This window comes from Puma concolor, chromosome B2 (assembly GCF_028749965.1).
Source record: "Puma concolor isolate L17-30 chromosome B2, mPumCon1.1.hap2, whole genome shotgun sequence".
Taxonomy (NCBI): Eukaryota; Metazoa; Chordata; class Mammalia; order Carnivora; family Felidae; genus Puma; species Puma concolor.
The window spans coordinates 82251056-82268225 of NC_141671.1; the positions used below are offsets into that span (position 1 = coordinate 82251056).

The 17170-nt window shown below is 40.9% G+C and overlaps 1 protein-coding gene across 8 annotated transcripts in view; it reads right to left on the reverse strand.

Annotated features, from left to right (window-relative positions):
* The window catches only part of BACH2 (BACH transcriptional regulator 2), a 356529-nt gene that overhangs the window by 133723 nt on the left and 205636 nt on the right, over positions 1 to 17170 (reverse strand). Inside the window, exon 4 of one of the 8 annotated variants that reach the window (XM_086707429.1) lies at positions 9979 to 10162. The exons of the other annotated variants lie outside the window; for them this stretch is intronic. The gene's annotated coding sequence lies outside the window, so the exon portion shown is untranslated. The remainder of the gene's footprint in view (positions 1 to 9978; positions 10163 to 17170) is intronic. 8 annotated transcript variants of the gene reach the window in all.

A 17170-nucleotide genomic window follows, 5' to 3' on the forward strand; every position in this document is an offset into this window, starting at 1 on the left:
AGGCATGATGAGTGCTGTGAAGGAGGTGGGGACTGTCTTGTGGAATCGCAGAGAAGGAGCAGCTAATGCAGCCTGAAGGAAGCAAAGAAAGCTCTTGGAGAGGATGCTGGAACGACTCAAAGTAAGAGTTAACCAGGTGGAGAGAGTGGAAGAGCTTTCCAGGTAGATGGAAAAGATTTTGCAAAGATGAGCTGGCATGAGAGAACACGGCAGCACTGCTCCCCTCCCCCGCCTCGCCGTTCCTCTTTTTTTCAATTTTTCTCTGGCTTCGCTTCCCTCTCAGATGTTCTTTTCTGTCAAGGCCTAGGATAAACTATGTTCTCTTGTTTTAAGAAGTATCCTTTGTATGGAGTTCAAAATTCTTCTTATAACACCTGTGTACCACGAGTATAAAGTGAGCGTTAAATAGCCTAAGCACTGGCAATGGTATGGTCATAAGTATTTTGAGCCTGCTCTTCTTTTCAGAGGCGGTACTTCTTTTTATTTTTAAAATTTTTTTTATTTTTATTCATTTTTGAGAGAGAGAGAGAGAGAGAGAGAGAGAGAGAGAGAGACAGAGCGGGAACAGGGGAGGGGCAGAGAGACAGAGGGAGACACAGAATCCAAAGCAGGCTCCAGGCTCCGAGCTGTCAGCACAGAGCCTGACGCAGGGCTTGAACCCAGGAACCTCGAGATCAAGACCTGAGCCGAAGTTGGACGCTAGCCAACTGAGCCACCCAGGCGCCCCTCAGAGACGGTACTTCTACATCAGTGGACTGTTTGTTTGATTGGGGTAGAAAAGCAAATGGCGCCTCAAGTATTCAAAGGCAGCCAAGGTTCCTTCAGAGCTGTGAGGTGGACTATGGGGCTCAGGGAGACCTGCACGGGGGTCAGAGCTCTCTGCCCCTTTATCAACTGACCTATCTTTCTCTTCAGTGCCTCTAGCCAGCCATGTTTGAAATAAGGCATTTAAGGATCTCTAAAGTCTTGTTTCTCAGGTTATTATTCACAAACTCTTACCAAGGCTGTTTTCTCAGGCTGGAACGCAGACAGGCTAGGAACCTCACCTTGGCAGGGGAATTCAAGAAACTCAAGACGTGGTAACTCTCCCACCTGCTATTTCCTTCTGCTTGTTCCTTCTCTGCCTTCAGCCTCTCGGTCCTCCAGCCCCTCCTCTGGAAAGTGTACAGTAACTCAAGGCTTCCCTTAAACCTCTGACAGGTGAACAAAGAGAAACACCTCTCACAAATCCATAGAAGAGAGAACAGAACCTTTCATAAAGAACCCTAAACATCCCACCAGAAAGTCCCAAACAGCCCTGAAAAGTGAGAATAAAACTATCAAAAGCTGACAGAGGGTAACAAGCATTATTTCCAACCCACATTTGTCCTTCTAAAAAAAGCCAACCAACTACTGAAAAAACCCCTGAAATGTATGAAATCTAACATCGTTAACATATTTCCTGTCCTCACATAGCTTATAAAAAATGTTTCTGAGCTTTTCCCTGGCTCATTTACAATGACGAGAAGGAGCAAAAAGGAAATGCAACAGATGGGGCTACCATCTTCTCTTGCAGTGATTTATCTTTACTTGAGGTAGCTTGGGCAAGGTTTCAAACATTTTTTAGATGTACCAATAGCTTATGCCTGGTCCAGAACAATGAAGATGAGGTTCTCTTGAAAAAAAACACACAAAACAAAACTGCAGGTTATAAGCCATGTTTACTACTATCTATTTTTGTTACTTCTAAAAGAGATCACCTCAGCTTCCTCCCAACCCTCCCTGTACTGACTCCATGAGGATCTAATCTGGTGCTGATTTAGAGCTGACAGGTGGTACATGCATAATTAAAGATGACCCAACACAGAATGCTCTCATTCCTGGCATATTATCAGACACTTAAGCAAAGCAATTATCAGTAGGCAATCTTTTCTGTCAACAGAGATAGAGATGAAACATTTCTTCAATTAAGAGGATTCTGCAAGGATGCTGTACATACATCCATCTGCAAATACTTGAAAGTCTTTACAGTTTAATAGTAAGCCAGCTCAATGGAGCACCTTTGACCAGTTAATTCGTGCTACTCCCTTCCCCGTTACCCTGGAAGGTCACATTTTAAACATCAGCATCAAAGTAGGAATCGTTCTGAGGTACTGTCAGAGATCCCGATCCAAGCTGTCATGGAGATCTCTGCGTCTTTCTGCCATAGTCCTATTGGGGTTTTGCAAATATACCAAACCTTCCTTTAAGGCTGAAAGCAAAAAAGGATAGGGTTCAAATAAAAGTAAATTCAATTAAAATTGCAATTTAAAGCGGTCTTCTTTCCTCCTCATGCTCCACCAGTGTCAAAGGATTTGAGAATTGTTATCAAGCCTTAAAACTTCATCAGGAATCTAAGTCATTTAAAGGATTTTTTTTTTCATTTTGAAGAAATAAATATTATTCAAAGGAAGAGGTGTCTTGACAAAATGATGGATTTCCTATTTCAGGTGAAGGGGGGAAGAGGCACTGCATTTCCTAATAGAGTACTGTATTTTTTTAAAATAAATTATAGTGCATGCACTTTATATAAATGAATGCATTTTAGCTTTCCTTAGAACAGAAATTGCTTTAATGTTATAGTGAGACAAGTGATTTTCTTTTCTTTTTTTAAAGGCTAGTTTATACGTTAATGGGTTTTTTTGAAGCCCATGTAAAAACTGCCTTCCACGAGACAGAGAAACTCACAACGTTTGTGGTGCATATTTTGCCACATTTCACAAGGGGTCTTATTGTTTAAATTCTTATATCCTGATGTCATATGTGAACAAACGACCTTATTGTTCATTTGAACACGTCTTTATAGGATCTCTGGTGGTAGAACTGGTGTTGTTGTTTGCCTTTTTTTTTTTCCTCATCAAGTCAGAACAAAAGTCTCTTTTTCTGCAGCACTGGGAACTCGGGGAACACGGCTGTATGTGGCAGTGGTTGTCATTTGGAAACACCATAATGATAATGGAAGCGAAGCGCTAATGTAAATGGGGTGACTTCTGACAAGTAAATCAAGGTCTACAGGGCAGTTTCTTCTACATAGCAGACTTGAAGGTAATGTAAACTAGAAGCACTTAAAAAGACAACTAAGAATCACCCAACGAACTATTAAAGAGGCAGGTCTGCTGGGTAACCAGACCCAATTCCTTCCAAGGTGTGTTTCACTCAAAAGACACTCCATTCAGAATGTCAGGGGAAAAAAATAACCAGTAGTCTTTGGGGAAAATGTAATCAGGCAGAGAAGAGGTGATGACAGTGGCATTGTTAATGGGAGACTCACCAGGACTCAAAGCACAAGTTCATTATATTTCTCAGAACTAAGAATAGCTTCTGAATGAGTACTCACAATTCTCCACAGACCTATATCTCCTAAGGAGCTCCCCCTTCTCCCTTTCCAATTTTGATGTAGGAAAAAGAAGAGAATATAGTCAGACATGGGTAGGTAGGCAGGAACAAAGGAACCTCTATAGGATGGAGAAGCATCTAAACTAGTTCCATTCTAGGTGCTGTTACACTTCTTCCATCAGGATTCAGTTCAGAAAAACTCAAAGATGTAGTTTGGGAGCACGCTGCACCAAGAGGCCAGGACAAAGAAATATGTTGCATGTGTACTACTGTGGCAAACAACAAAACACTTGTGAGTTCCCAATCGATGTCATGGATAAAAAGAAAATATGCGATATAAGGCATATACTACCATCAAAATAAACTTAAGGAAAAAGGAACAAATTCTAGTGAGTTTATTTAGGGATAGACTCTCATTTCCCATACAGCAGAGTCCTAGACTTTGTACAGCTTTAGTAAATAAAGCAAAGTCTATAAGCACAGTCTGTATGCTGAGGATAGCACATGGCACTAAGACATTTTATATCATGCTTTTTACACTGAGTTTTTATTTTAGAATCATCAACTAAATTTTTATGTAAGATGGTACCTTACATAAAACAGAACCATCTTATTGTTAACTTAGGTTTTTCCTATCCACCCTCAAAACTAGTTTCCCAAGTACCTTGGTTCTAAGTTTTATGCTCGGATGAATAAAATAAGACTGTAACTATGGCTACCAAATAAAGACTAAATCACACAGATGATAGATATGGATAGAGTGTATTTCGGAAAGAATAAAAATCAAGTCTAAGGTATTATTATTGTCACCGTTACCTATTTGTGTCCTATTTCTGAAGGATTGCTTAAAACCTGTCATTTGGAAGTCTTACAGAGACATTCTGCAGAAAACGATGTGTTCTTCCTGCTAACACGTGATCAGAGATGTTTATCAGGTTTATTTCACTAAGGAAAAAGTATAGCATATTTAAGAAAGCCAGAATGGATGTTGTTCCAAATCTCTATCCATTGAGGAGAAGACACTTACTTTCTGGTTAAGAAGTGACCATGTTAATTCCAGAGTACCTTGCAATTGGGTTTTTCAAGAACTGGCACTGGAGGTCAAACCAGACAAAGGTGACGAGCACATCTTCAATGACTCCGAAGGCAGCAGTACAATCAATGCTCTTATTTTCTCCTCCTAATACTTCCCTAGAGATAGCCTGGCAGATGGACCAAAAAAGGGGTGGCCTCACTTCACTGCAGGGGGATGAAAGAAAATAGAAGTGAAAAAATAGTTTTTCTCCACAAACTGCACTCTAGGAATCGACTGTTCTTAACTCTGAGCTCTTTCACAAAACGAAATGCTATGCGCCAGTACACTTTGTCTCCCTTAGGGAGGGAAGGTGATGAGAGGAAACAGTGTTAGGAGAGGATTAAAGAAACATATGTTCTTATTAAAGCAGGGTTTGAAAAGAAATAATGTTACAGAGAGAATGATGATTACCTGGTAACAATGTATGCTGAATCCTCACTAAAAGAAAAGAAAGGCAAGCTTATATTGAATATCTAATGCACCCAGGTACAAATAACAAGAAAGAGAGTCTCACACTAACCAATTTATACAAATTAACTTACAGTTATTCCCTTGTGATTGACCACATAACCTACACCCCAGGTAAATACGATGTGCTTTTACATGAACACATTTGTAACTTCTGTAAACTAATTAACAAAGATGAATACAAAATATCCAGGTAGAATGGAGACCAGTGATTTCCATCCCTGCAGCCAGTTGTACTGTAATATCTTCCACTGGATGCTGACAGCCTTCTCTTCCCCTCTCTCATTCCGACACAATGCCGTCAGGTCTGTCTAAGTAATGTAATTTACTGGAGTGGAATTCCCCTGGTAGCCTGTGCGGCACTTGGTGACAGTGTCATTTATACTCCACAGTGTCGTGGCCTGACACTGATACATCAGCCTTCATCCCTCATTCACAGCAAAGCGTGCAATTTCACCTTCTGCTGTGCCCTTCTGTAGTATGCACGTACAAATTTACTCCATTCAGCCCTAATTACAAACCTTGGTTAAAATGCTCTCATTAGATTTATATTTCTCACTCCAAATGTCAATCTTATTGAAAATTCCGATTTTCCTGAGGATTCATCCATTAGCAATAAACTCTAAAGCATTCCATGACTGAGTGCATTAAACTGGCAATGCGGACATGCACTTAAAATACATCATTAGAGTAAATCTCCATTGCAAATGCTTTACATTATTCAACCAAAGGAATAATGAGCTCAGCCCAGCCAGTACCCTCAAATTGCACATGAAGGATAGGTTAAAACTGGCTGTTATCCAGGAAGAAGCACACGGTATATCAATGGGACGGATTTCAGAGTCTCCGTCACTTCTTATGAAGGTGTGGGAGGAAATCACAGTCAAAGCCTAACTTATCACCTTGTCTTGTCTATGATCTTCACAGAAACGTCAGTCTCTGGCAAAGTACAATATGGCAGGAAAAGATAATGGGGAGTGTACGTATGTGTTCATGGAGGGGACTAAAGCTATGCCTGCAATGCCAAGAACTTTGTTAAGTTACCCTGAATGATTTGCTCTGCCTAAAAAGCATTCTTCCATTCCATCCAACAGAAAAACTTTAAAAAGCAGCATTGTCTGGATACACTGTAAGAAGCTGGGTACCTTTCTAATAAAAGACAGATCTTACTGGTGGAGTTGACCTGAGAAACATCTCCACCCCAGTCTGTTGGGTACTAACATTAAAAACCCAGAAGCAGGGGCGCCTGGGTGGCGCAGTCGGTTAAGCGTCCGACTTCAGCCAGGTCACGATCTCGCGGTCCGTGAGTTCGAGCCCCGCGTCGGGCTCTGGGCTGATGGCTGAGAGCCTGGAGCCTGTTTCCGATTCTGTGTCTCCCTCTCTCTCTGCCCCTCCCCCGTTCATGCTCTGTCTCTCTCTGTCCCAAAAATAAATAAACGTTGAAAAAAAAAAAACAAACAAACAAAAAAAAAAAACAAAAAAAACCCCAGAAGCCACAACGATAATGTTGATATGGAAATTACAAGCCAGAAGTTGTATCTGTGAATGGAATGACAGGACAGACCATAAAAAAAAAATGTGGAGGAAAAAAAAAAGAAGAAGAAGAACAACAACAACAAGAACAACCAACTAGCAAAATACATCAATTAAAACCTAGCTGGCACTGTTTATATCAGGACCATGTTTTAATTCCTTAGCTTATTGATCTCATTTATCACTTCTTGTCAGGTCCCAGGTGAGGCAAAGTCAAGGTACAGTCAAATTTCTTTTTTAATTTGGTAAATGAAAAAACTGCATCCCACGAAGGTCATGGAGGACGCTGAAGGAAGAGTCTGATGCCAACTCTTAGCATCTAATACTAAAGGTTAACCAAAGAAATTAAGTGATGCCTACACAATTATGATTCTATGATGAAATATACAGTATATTTACTTAAAAAAAATAACTAAGATCTACATCCAGCGTGGGGCTTGAACTCATGACCCTGAGATCAAGAGTTGCATGCTCTAGTGACTGAGTCAGTCATGTGTCCCAATGTATTTATTTTTTTAATGGAAAAATTTCGTGGGCAGAAAGACTCTGAGAAGGGCAGGCATACACTCCATTAAACAGTAAATAACTTATTAAAAATAATAAAGTGAAAGAAGTGACAGTAATTGTTTTCTGCCTGTCAGTATCTGGTCATCTCTAGGACTGACCGGTAATCAGAATTATAACAGATACAATATTTTCTGTAGAGAATTACACCACCATGGAAGCTAACTGCTCCTGAAGTTTTGCCCAGTCCCACCTGAAATATTTAAAACTGCACTTGATTGGGGCGCCTGGATGGCTCAGTCGGTTGAGTGTCTGACTTCAGGTCATGATCTTGCCGTTTGTGAGTTCGAGCCCCTCATCAGGCTCTGTCCTGACAGCTCAGAGCCTGGATCCTGCTTCGGATTCTGTGTCTCCCCCTCTCACTTCCCCTCCCATGCTCATGCTTTGCCTCTCAACAATAAATAAACATTAAAAAAATTTAAAAAATTAAATAAAATAAATAAAACTGCACTTGATTAAAACAGCGCTCTCTCTTTCATAATGTACATCAGCAGGTACTACAATTTAACATGCACAGATGTTAGAGCTGAAATATCCATGCTTAAACAAAAAACATAGGGAGAAGGTAAAAATAACTGAATATGCTCAACACAGTACCAACCTTAAAAGGAAAGAGAGGCTTACATTGTGCTGATTTAACGGCAAAATAAACAAACGATCCCCCAGATGGCATCGGTAACCTGTGAAGAACCAAACTACTCTGTAAATGACCTGTAGCTTTCTGTTTGAGAAACACTGGACAAGAGGCTGATCGTGTGTCCATTTAATTCCAAAATCTGTACCCCAGGCATCCAGGAGAACCCCCAAATGCCCCGAAATTCTCCAGCACGTTCATATTTTACAATGGCACAAAGAAGAGTAACAACTCCATCCTTTTAATGAGTGCTGGTTTTGTACTTCATATATGGTATTTCATTTAATCTACACAACCACCCTATGAGGTAGGTACTATCCCTGTTCCTTTTTTCAAATAAAGACATCCAGGCTTAGGAAAGGTTAAATAAACAGATCAAGGTCAGCAAGTAGCTAAGTTAAGATTTGGTCCTGTGTCCTCTTTCTCCCAAAGCTCTTGCCTTGCTTTAACCACCATGCCTCAACCCTATCTGCCTCAGTTGGAGATGCCAGTGAGGAATGTGATCTGGAGTCTTCAATTTCCAGACGCTTCTGGAATGACTGCCCTCTTGACTCATCTCGTTTCGCAAATTACATCAAACTGAAAGGCTCAAAACACTTGCAGACATTCTCATTCTCTGGAAATGCCACAGCCACTCAGCCGGTGGAATGGGGACAGCACCATCGCCGGGATCACCAAGGTACAAATTTCCCTGTGAACGCTGACGCCACCTCTCTTTGGTGTTTCTTCTAGCCACAAACTGGCACGTTATCACTGACTGTGGTTGCAGTAGACTCAGCAGTCAGATAAAGGGGAGTTTCTACTTGGTTAACTGCTCCTCCAACATCTGCATCCAAGGAGGGTCCTCCAGAGCAGGCACGCACTCATCCTTGTCCTCCCTCCCCACCGACCCCATCAGTCCACAAACAAGAGGCTTTGCTAATCTCTTGGCCGCACCACTAAGAAATCCTCCCCTTCCCGTGCTGCGAGTCTTCAAGAAACAACTTTCTAACAATGAGTCAAAAAGATGATGTTTTAAAAGAGCATTTCAAACAAGGCAATTACTTTTTAAAAAAAGATTCAAGAATTCTATCACTTCTTTCAGCCTTCCATCGACACAATTTGTTTATGTATGAGTCGAGTCTTTCTTCCTTCAGAAGGGGAAAATGCTGATAAACTAGCACATGTAGACAAACAGCGCAAAAACCTGGCTGCCTCTTGCTGCTTAAACAGAGTCACATTTATTTCCCAACGCACCACTTACCAGACAGATGCAAAGATGTGGGCAAGCCAGTCATCAGAATTAACAGAGTGATTGTGCTTGCACTACATATTCTGATTTGTATGAATCTTATTTTTAGCCATGCACAAAGGGCAATAAATGGAAAATCTTATTCTAACCGCTACTTTTTCTGGGCCACCCACACTGCTCCACCTACCGCACAAGTTCACAAATGTAAAAAACCCAACGCAGGGTTTGTCCTAACAAGGGATGCAAAGAGGCTAAAACGTGTGACATTTTTTCCAGTTAGTGTTGGTACTTTCACTCTTTTTCTGTATCAGGACTTTCAGGGAAAACAACATTGACTTATCTATGGGCATTTTCCGAGACTCCACGTTGGTATGCCATTCAGCACACAGGCAGGTGTGATCCGCAAGGCACGGGCACCAACCTGCTGCCAGCCGCATGTCAACCAACCTTCAGCAAAGAAATGCATCCACAAACATTTCTGTATATTCAGGAAGGTGATACCTACAACATTTTGTTCTGAGACAATGCCAACGTCTTAAAAGTTCCTCAAATGAACGAAAGTGGTATCAGAAACATAAATGTTGCTAAAGCACAGCAGGCTGTCAGAAAGGATCTTACCCAAGTGAGGTCAATATTGCTGCTCCTCAGTCTGCCTTTAGTTTGCAGTTGGACAATGTTCACCGAGGCGGTTACCTCCTTGCCATCTCCCTTCCCTGTTGTGCATTCCCCTCCCTGCCTGCCCTGTCCACAGTCCCCACCGCATCTCAGTCAGCTCACCAAGCATTAACTCACACGGCTGCCACACCCGCCAAGCAGCTGATACTGAGAGACAGACACTTTGAGAGCAAACAACAAAAACACATTGACGAAGAGGATGTTTTCTAGGGGCGTAGAGAGGATAGAGATGAGAGTCTATTTTCGATGACTCTCTCCTTAGACTTTTAATGAAAAGTTAAATGATTAAGGTCCCAGGGTAGCAATTAAAATGCTTGTTCTTCTGAGCCCTCTGCAAACCTCAACAGCAAACATACGCAGGTAGTGATCAATATTTAAAAGTCAATTCAACAAAATAATTAAGACGCGAAAGGAGGCAACTCTGAGAAAGGCATCTTTCTTTACCTGTGTGCTTGCTCATTATCCAGAAACTAGAGGAAATGTTCCGTCATCCTCTGGTAGTTAACACATGCCCTGCAGAGCTAACACCTTCTTCCGATAACGCACGGTACGAGAGCAGCCCTGATGAGGTGTATCAAAAAATCTTTTTTGGGTTATAGTCCACTCTCGTCAGACCTTCTGACTAGTGCTGTAAAAACACGGGTAATTAAGTGTTACGAAAAAGTGGGTCATACACCACGGAGATACAACCACACCGCCCCCAAACTAGGCTCCAAATGACTGTGCTCTGAGAAGGTGGGAGGGGTCTGAACACAGCGAAAGCAAAACTTTTATGTGGTGAGGAGCATTTTGGTTTTCACTGGTTTAGGTTAGAGAAAGTTAATCTCAATGTCAACTACAAACCAAATAACTTTTAACGTGTTCTTGAAGTTTTATGACAAATGCTGGCTGTTAATGTAATGGGAAATTCAGATACAATGTCATAAACAGTCCAAGGGACAGTCTCAGGCTTAAATGACATGTCCATCACCGAAGAGCGAGTGCTGTGTGACTCAGTGAAGCAAAGCGGTCAAACCGAAACTGAAGACAAAGAAGCAAATTCTTATTATCCACATTAGCATCTCCTTCTCCTGAGGAGGATCAAAGTACTCTATACCACTTCCCCACACCTGTAGCCAGCTTGGGCATTCAACAATCGCGGATATTTATCAAAGCACCCCTCGACTTCTGTAGCCAGAAGGCATAATGTAGTACGTGAATTGAGCACATTCATTCATCTTTCAGTCACGAGCCACAGATATATTAATTCAATACATACGGAGTCCCGATTATAAACAAGGACACGAAGGATGGTGAAGGGATGCAGAGAGAAGAACCTAGAAGAATCTGCTTTCAAAGAACTTAAGTCTTGTATAAGGGATAAGACCTAGTCATGACCAGACCAAATACAGATCATTCTTTTAAAACAAGATCTTTTCTAGCAGCTTCTTACTATAGACTTCTTATTCTACTGACATAAGGCTTGTAGAAAACATTCCTACAACATTTTTCAGATGAATCTAACAATCCCCTTAATTTTTTTAGAAAGCGATTCATTTTAAAATTTTTATTGAGAGAGAGAGAGAGTGAGCGAGCGAGCATGAGTGGGGGAGGGACACAAGGGGAGGGACAAAGAGACTCTCAAGCAGGCTCCACTCTCAGGATGGATCCTGATGCTGGGCTCCATCCCATGAGCCTGGGATCATGACCCAATCGAAATCAAGAGTCAGTTTCAACTGACTGAGCTCCCCAGGCACCCCAATCCTCTTAATTTTTTTTTAATCAGGGTTTTCTTTTAGTGCTTAAGATCCTTCCTCACCTTCACTACATGTTAGGATTCACCCTGACCCAAAGTCCTAGCATTTCCCAAAGGGAAGCACAGAGCTATCAAGACAATCCCAGGAACTATAACACCACACCAGAGGAATTTGAAGAGAAGTCTCTTTGAAGGGGGATAAAGGATTCAACGTTGAAGGAAAAGCTCTGGTTCACAGCACAAGAAAGGATATATTTGAATCACATTTTGGTACCATCAGGTATAAAATCAGAATTTTACTGTAGAACATACTGTTTGGATTATGGCTGGGTATATGGCTAAGCAACGTTTCCCATTTCTGGCAAATTGCTATATTGTGTACTGATAACAAATTTCTTAAATAACTAGAATACAGTTAGTTGATCTAACACTAATACCATTTTACATATAATTAAATCATTCTCTTATGATTCCAGAGGCCCATTAGGATTTTAAGGGCCTCTCAATAGTCCTTTTCATTGACAAGATGCAGAAATTTAAAAAAAAAGTTAATACTGATTTCCACTTGATAAAGATAATGGTGTATCTACACAGGTATCTGTTCTTGTAAGAGTTGATTAATGTTATTTGTGAGAAAAAAATAAGAAACGAGGAGATCATTATCCTAGAAAATGATAGCTAAAGTCATCATTCCTAAGCTCCACCAAATTTGTGGGATGTAACCAGTCCAGAATACTGCTTGTAAATTTGGAATTATTTGATTAATTCAAAAGAGTCTGGAAAAATACACAAAAGTATGAGTTAATAGGTTTTATTCTGGGTAGCTGGATTACAGGTAATTTATTTTCTTCTTTGTTGTTTTATAAATTTTGTACAAGAAACATATTACTTTCACAATCAGGAAAATAAAGCTACTCCTGTTTTAACAAAAGGAAACAATTATTCTCTGATTCTGCTCTTCCTAGTAATTAAAAATACTTGATACACGGAACCCAGTATAATAATCTGGCCTGGCGACAAGTCAGACATGAAATACAGGAAAAATCTACTAGAAACAATAGATTACAGTTTCTAGTTAAGCTCTACAGGGACTCTAAAAATCCTCCTACACTCCAGAACTTTGCAAATACTGCTCTTTCTCATCACGATCCATGATTTGCACACTCTCCAGCTGCAGATGCCAGGGCCCTCACAATGATCAATGGGGGTGGGCAGTAAGAGTGTGGTGCCACCACCTGGGTTAAATCACAGCTCACAGACAGGTGTCACTTTGCCAATGAAAGGTATAGTCAAAAGAGAGCACACAAATAATTTCTAAAAAGCAACAGATTGGAAATGATTAGAATTAGTTGATAAACTATTTGTGCTACAACTGATAACCACTTGGTAAAGTAGCTTCATAATATGCATGGTTGAGTTTCTTTGGAGATTCACAGAGAATACCATGTGAAATTTCTGATTTACATATTAATGTATACTACCATGCTGGTAACACTACCCCTATCTGTATGTACCACTAGTGTATATGCAGAGAATAAAAATTAATTTTGATGATGCTTTGAGCAGAACATAATCCTAACATTAAATGCTACAAATAAGTGCATCATACAATCTTTCTAAAAAAACACAAAAGAATTGGCTCCAAAACTGTTAATGCTGGGGCACCTGGGTGGATCAGTCAGTTAAGTGTCCGACTCTTGGTTTTGGGTCAGGTCATGATGTGTGGTTTGTGTGTTCAAGCCCTGCATTGGGCTTTATGCTGACAGTGGGGAGCCTGCTTGGGATTCTCCCTCTCCCTTTCTCTCTGCCCCTGCCCTGCTCATGCTGTCTCTCTCTCAAACAAAACAAAACAAAAACAAAAAAACTATGCCAATGGGTTCCCAATGACTATAAGAATGAAATATACATGTTCATAAAATTATTTTATAAATTACTCTTAATATCATTAATATTACCACTTTTAAAGTGCTTCCAAACTTTAAAGGGTTCCAAATAATGAACATAAGGAGAATATCTGAAATTTAAACTCTGGCACTGGAAAGGTGGTAAAAGCTAAACCTTGGAGTTTTTCAAGAAGAATAAACACGGTATATATATATATTTGTAAACCAACAGTTTTGGATTATTAATTAAGGCATGAAAATAAGTCTAATAAAACCTCTTTAACTGGACTAATTGAGGATAAGAAGATTTTCTTGTTTGTTTCAATTTTCTGGTTAATTGACAGCTAGAAAATGCTTTTTGTTGAAAATCTTTCAAAAGCAGTTTCTTTTCTTAATTATAAAACATTTAACCATTTTCAATGATTCAGCAGGTCAGTGTCATCAGTTACAGATATCCTCCAGGGTTTATTCTCCATCTTTACAAAACCGAAGCTATCTTGTTTTCTGAATCTCTATTTCTGAGAAAGGGAAGTGGGATGTGTGCAGTAGGTAGGGTGGGGTGTGCGGGAGGGGTTTGAGTGGGGGTGGGGAAGTATGAAGGTTAGTGAATTCAGGATTCTGGTTTGTTGGGTTCCAGGTAGCTAAGCCATCACTAAACATGAATTCAGTGTCTGGAACGAGGTAATCTGATTCCTAGGAGACATGAGAGCCTACAAGGAGAGCCCCCAAGGGTCTATCTTTGTTAGTATTCTCTATCTTATATCATTCCATCTGGGCGACTTGGTTTCCTGGTCTTCTCTGGGGAAAAACCATGTCAGTGTGTCCATCTAAAAATTATGATCTCTGAACTCATGGGGCTGAATTTATTTTGATTTAATCCTATATCCATGTCATTTCAACTCAAGCTTAGGGAGCAGGTAGCCGCATGTGGATGTCAAGGATGAATGAGCACTGACTTTTCTCTCTCAGACTTGCTGCCCTGGATTTTCTTTTCTATAAAAACCTTCAATTCCAGTTTCTGATATCTTAGCAGCTGAAACCTTTGTTATTTTGCCCTGTCCTCCATCACCTTTGTCCTCTCTCCATCACCTAGAGAGTTCATTTCTAAGCAGGTTTGGAAAGTCAGGGTAGGAACAATGGGACTGATTTATACACATTGTACTTTAACTTTGATGACTTTATTGGTTATACGTTTCCCTTAAGCCAAATACCTACATATGTATGTATATGTATACAATATATAATGCATGCATGTGCATGCACACACACATAATCCTGATTATCCCGATTATTTCTTCCTCCATCCTTAAGAAGAAGTGGGAAAATTTCAGACAGAGGTTCCTGAGCTTTTTGGAACTGTGGGTCTTTACGCACTGCTCTTCAGGAATTATAAGCCCTGGTCAGACCCAAGGGCAGGGTCTGAAGGTAGTACAAGAGGTCTGAAGAAAACACGGCTACTGGGCCCCATGAGAATTTGCTAATTGTTCTCCAATTCCAGCTTTCAAGAAACATAGAATAAAAAGCAAAATCCCCCCAAAGTAGGGCTCTAATGGACTAACCTAGTAAGTTCAGTCCTGCATATTCCCCATAGAACTGCAGGACTCACTAAATTGATCTGTGATTTATGGGTATTACAGTGATTTGGTGATGAGGGGTAAATGAGACTTCATTTGGAGTATGTAAAATAGGCATTATAATAATTTGAGGCTCCATTGCAGGAGAATTATTTGCTATTAATTTTCTTCTACAGCTTTTCCTTTTTTCTACTAGGCTTCAATCAGTGGCTATAACATAATCAAGTCCATATTCTCTGGTTTGTGCCCCAATGTCCACCTCTACTGATGAAGACCTGTTATGTGTCACAGCTATGCATGGAGGGCCATAAGCCTGTGCATTATGGTGCACTGTACTTAGACTCATTCATGAACACACAATTCAGGTGAACTGGAGCAGCCCCACTATAGGAGCACAGGTGGGTACACATTCCCTCCATCACAGTGGAACAGCTTTCCTGTATTTGTCAATGACATTTGGTAGAGATTATAGTCGTTTATGGCAAATTTCCCTGGAAGTTTCTGACAAATGTGTCCTTGCCCTGAGGGGAAACCCATCCCTAAGAGTGAAGTATATGTTCTGCAGATCCCTTATCCTTGCCCAAAGGGTGCCAGGGAAAGTGACGGGGCTGAGGAAGGTATGAGGGACACAGCCATCTATTCTTACTCCACCCTCCCAAACTGTAACAGCTCCATTTAGTTATTCTGCACAGCATTCTTGGAAGGCAAGTGAGCTCCAAAATTCAGTTAAAAAATCATTAATTAACTGGGGCGCCTAAAATCATTAATTAGCTAGGTGTCCGACTTGAGCTCGGGTCATGATGTCAAGGTTCATGAGTTCAAGCCCTGCATCGGGCTCTGTGCTGAGAGTGCAGAGCCTGCTTCAGATCCTCTGCCTCCCTCCCTCTCTCTGCCCCCTCCTGCTGGTGACAGTGAGGAGCCTGCTTGAGATTCTCCTCTCCGCACCCCCCCCCCCCCCGCCCCGACACACTCTCTCTGTCTGTCCCTTCCCTGCTCACACTTTCTCTGTCTCAAAATAAATACATTTAAAAAATCACTAATTAATTGTTACTGGGGTGAAATATATATAGCATTTACCATTTTAAAGAGTATAATTCAGTAGCATTAAGTTCATTCACATTGTTGTACTATCATTGCCATTATCCATCTCCAGAACTTTTTCATTTTCCCAAAGTGAAACTACCCATTTAATGCTAACTCCCTGTTCCCCTCTATTCTCAAACCCTGACATCCATCATTCTATCTTCTGGCTCTAAGTTTGACAACTCTAGGTACCTCATATCAGTGGGATCATTCGATACTCGTCCTTTTGTGTCTGGCTTATCTCACTTAGTATCTTTAAAGTTCATCTCTGTTGTAGCATGTGCCAGAATTTCATATCTTTTTAGGACTGAATGATAGTCCATTGTGTGTATATACCACATTTTCCTTATCCACTCATTTGCTGGTGGACATTTGGGTTGCTTCCACTTTTTGGCTATTGTGAATAATGCTGTAGGAACATGAATGCATAAACATATGTCCAAGTCTCTGTTTTCAGTTTATTTATTTATATTAAGAGAAAGAGAAAGAGAGAGACAGAGAGAGAGAGAATGAGAGAGAGAGAGAGAATGAGTGGGGAAGAGGCAGAGAGAGAATTCCCATGAACCATGATCCCATGAACCATGGGCCACAGGATCCCATGGTTGATCCCATGAACCATGAGATCATGACCGGAGCCGAGATTAAGGGTCAGACACTGAACCGACTGAGCCACTCAGGTGCCCCTGTCCAAGTCTGCTTTCAGCTCTTTTAGGTATATATCCAAAGGTGGAATTGCTGGATCATATGGTAATTCCATGTTCAATTTTTTTTTTAAGAACTGTCATACTGTTTGGTATTTAGGTTTTTTAAATTAACAAATAAATTAGTTTTTAATGCAGATTTAGGTTTACAGCAAAACTGAGTGGAAAGGAGAGAGGGTTCCCATACTCCTTGTCCCCACGCATGCATGGCACTTTTACAGAGATGCTCTAGACAACTCGGTGACCTGAGGGCTTCACCCCAGGCTGCAGGGAGTGATTTAGGCAGGCTGTGCCAGATCTGGCAGGAGCTTCAAGCACTGAGTCACCTGAGGCGAGTCACCTGAGGTGTTGGAGCAGCCTTCTTCCCTCCCCAGGCCATGAAACTGACTGACATCAAAGGTGATCGTACAGGAAAACCTGATGTGTAAACATGGACACTCACAGATGCCAAAGGAGGAAGGAGATTAAGGAGCATTTGATCCAACCTACTTCTTCCATATCATGGTGGAGATGCTTCGTAAACTGAAAAGCTTGCTTCCAAGGATGCTGTGCAGAATAACTAATCAGTGCGTGACAGAGATGTTACAGTTTGTGAGGGTGGAGTCAGAAGACATAATTATATCACTTACAACTCTATCGGCCCTCTTATCATCCGTGTTA